Source organism: Lathyrus oleraceus, chromosome 4, assembly GCF_024323335.1.
Source record: "Lathyrus oleraceus cultivar Zhongwan6 chromosome 4, CAAS_Psat_ZW6_1.0, whole genome shotgun sequence".
NCBI lineage: Eukaryota > Viridiplantae > Streptophyta > Magnoliopsida > Fabales > Fabaceae > Lathyrus > Lathyrus oleraceus.
The window spans coordinates 304,571,406-304,574,778 of NC_066582.1; the positions used below are offsets into that span (position 1 = coordinate 304,571,406).

A 3,373-nucleotide genomic window follows, 5' to 3' on the forward strand; every position below is an offset into this window, starting at 1 on the left:
TGTCTTTCTCATTCAACCAAACACCCTAAATACATGCCAACTATGAGATTTTCAAGGCAATTTTCAAGGCAAGAATGGGAGTATAAATTAGGGTTTCTGCCTTCAGTTTAAGGATCCTTCTTTTTAGCCAGAATCTTGTTCTTAGAATTTTAAGCATAAAGTACCATAATAGTGTACCAAATTTTATCGAATCCCGGAAGTTTGATGAGTTACTAACCGATATCCCGTTATTAAATATTTCTATTAAAGTTCAGCTTTCGTTAATATTTATTTCTCGTTGTCCCTTAAACCCAAGTGAAATCATCATCCTTAGATTTACGTAGTCCACTCCTATGGGATCCGGAACGTACGTTGATCAAGATGAATCCGGAGTTTCAATAGATATTACAAAATATCGAGGTATGATTGGTTCATTACTATATTTGACGGCAAGCCGTCCTGACATTATGTTTAGTGTATGTTTGTGTGCACGCTTTCAAGCAAACCCGAAGGAATCGCACACACTGCCGTGAAGAGGATTATGAAATATCTCAAAGGAACAACGAACGTCGGACTATGGTATCCAAAAGGTAGTATATGCTCCTTGATTGGCTATTCTAACACTGACTATGCAGGATGTAAGACCGATAGAAAAAGCACAAGTGGTACCTGTCACATTCTCGGGAGTGCACTAGTGTCGTGGGCATGCAAGAAGCAAGCATGTGTCGCACTTAGCACGGCTGAAGTAGAGTACATTGCAGCATGCAGTTGTTGTGCACAGATTTTATGGCTTAAGCAACAACTTCTGGATTTTGGTGTAGACCTCGGTTACATTCCTCTTAGATGCGATAACACAAGTGCCATCAACATCACAAAGAACCCGGTCATGCATTCAAGGACAAAGCACATAGATATCCGGCATCATTTCCTTCGAGATCACGTGCTTAACGGAGATGTTGATGTTACGTTCGTGGATACACATAACCAACTCGCCGACATATTCACTAAACCATTGGCTAAAGAGCTATTCTTCAAGATTCGGCGAGAACTTGGTATTCTCAATGAAGGTGACATCTAACCTTTTCTTAAAATTACTTGTTATGTGGTAGAGTAGCTTCAAATATGCTTATTTTCATTTTTTATGTTATGCAATGCTAGCACTTCTTTTTCGCCGTTTTTAGTTTTTCTTACTTTCGGATGTCCAAAAATTATCGTTTTAAAAATATTTTTTGATCAAAAAATGCGTATTAATAAGTGCTAATACTTTGTGAAAATTTTTTGTAAAAATCTTTTCCCAATTTTTCAAAACAGAGCTGCTGTTTTTTTATTATTTTTTGAAAAATTTCACACCGTTAACCGGTTAACGGTATAGGTTAACCGGTTAACACCTCCAAAACAGCACTTCTGCGTTAACGTTATGAATACAAATTTTTTTAATTTTATTTTTTTTTAACTTTAAATTTTGGTATATGTGTTTTATGTTTGGTGCATGTGCTTTACTCTTCACCTACACCTCATAACTCTCTCTTCCCACATTTACTCACCATAAACCCTTCATCTCACTTTTTCAACTTTCAATATTCTTGAGTATCTTTAAAGCTCCATTAAACCCCACTCAACCATACCCACTTACTAACTCTCAATCCTATTCCAAAAATCCCTCTCAATACCCTAGAATCTCCATCTTCTTCATGGCTCCTCCAAGAATGGGAAAGGCTCCTGTATCATCATCTAGCAGTGAAGAGGAAGAGTTGAAAATGGAAACAGCTAAGAAAAGGAGAATGGATTTCAAAGTCAGGGTTAGACATCTGCTTAGGGTAAGTATGTGAATCTCAAATCCTTCACCTCTACTACTTTCACTTTCCCTGAGCTGTTGAGATATCAAGGGTTACATGCATTTATAACTGATAATGGCAAAATTTATACTGATTTGGTAAAATCTTTTCTGAACCATTTCACCTTGAATCTGAATGATGATGATCAACATATGCTGTCTGCCACTGTGAGAGATTGTGAAATTGTAACAGACCTAAGGTCGCTGGCTGTGTCTCTTAGGATTCCCTATGCAGGATTTTTTCTTCGGAAAGGTGTTAATCATGTTGATGGAAAATGGGCTCAATATGATAAAATGGAATATTACTACTCAATCTTTCGATTTCCAAGGGATGTTGTTGTGTCGGGACAGCGCACTTCTCGCATACTCTGTTATGCTAAGAACTTGTCTTTTGATGATCGAATGCTACATTATGTTATTTGCCATGTCTTGCTGCCAAAGGATTCAAACCTTTCACAAATCAATGATTTGGAGATGCAGGTTTTATTTGCTGTGAAGAACAAAATCAGAATTAATTGGCTACCTACTATGATGTATCATCTCAAACAGCAACTATCTCTCAAAACAAGGTTTCCCTATGGTCGTCTTATCTCAGGAAAGGAATTAAAGCTACCAATCGATGAACTAGAGTGTTATCTAAGATTAGAACTCCAGATACGAGAATACCATATTAAGTACAATTTTCCCGATCCTAATATCACTATTCCCGAACCAGTTGTAGAACCAGAGATGGCTGAAGAACCGCAAAACCGTCCTCTCAAGTACTACGCCATCCCTTCGCAGGATGAACCACATAACAGCATCGCTGCCCCTGCCATCGAGGAAAATAATTTCGAGATAAAACCTTCGTTGTTGTCATCCGTACAACAAAACCAATTTTACGGTAGTCCCACGGAGGACCCGAACTTACATTTGTCAGTGTTTTTGCAATACGCAGACATAGTGAAAGCAAATGGTGTTAGCTCTAAAGCAATAAGACTACGTCTTTTCCCTTTCTCATTAAGAGATAGAGCTAGATCTTGGCTCCAGTCTCTACCATCCAACACTCTCACTATGTGGAACGAGTTGAAGAAAGTTTTCTTAGCACGATATTTCCCACCTAGTAAGACGACTATGCTAAGGGCCCAAATAAACGGGTTTAAACAAAAAGATAACGAATCTCTTTTTGAAGCATGGGAGAGATATAAGGATATGATGAGGCTTTGTCCACATCACGGTCTAGAAGATGTAGAAGCAAGCTTCAATCCAAAAAGTATTTTGATGAAGACAACATGTATCAATGCAAAAAGAGAAGAGCTTCAAAGATCATTCAAGCATCAAAGTAATCAAGCCACATATGCATGAGAAATATTTTGATCAAGCTTCTTTTTCAAGTCAACCGTTTACAAGATTGTTGATTTACTTCTAAGGTATATCTAATTAATTCTTAGATTACTATACGTGTGTTCAACAATCATGATCTGCATTTGCACTTTTAGATAACCTTTTGTTAACATGTTGAAATGAGAGACACATTTTTCTTAAAGTATTTTTCTGCATTTCAACAGTGTTAACCGGTTA

The 3,373-nt window shown here is 37.4% G+C and overlaps 1 non-coding gene across 1 annotated transcript; it reads right to left on the reverse strand.

Moving 5' to 3' along the window:
* Positions 1 to 2,926: 2,926 nt before the first annotated feature.
* LOC127077647 (small nucleolar RNA R71) lies at positions 2,927 to 3,033 on the reverse strand. Its single transcript, XR_007787436.1, has one exon. It is a non-coding gene; the product is annotated as a small nucleolar RNA R71 (small nucleolar RNA).
* Between the last annotated feature and the right edge of the window lie 340 nt (positions 3,034 to 3,373).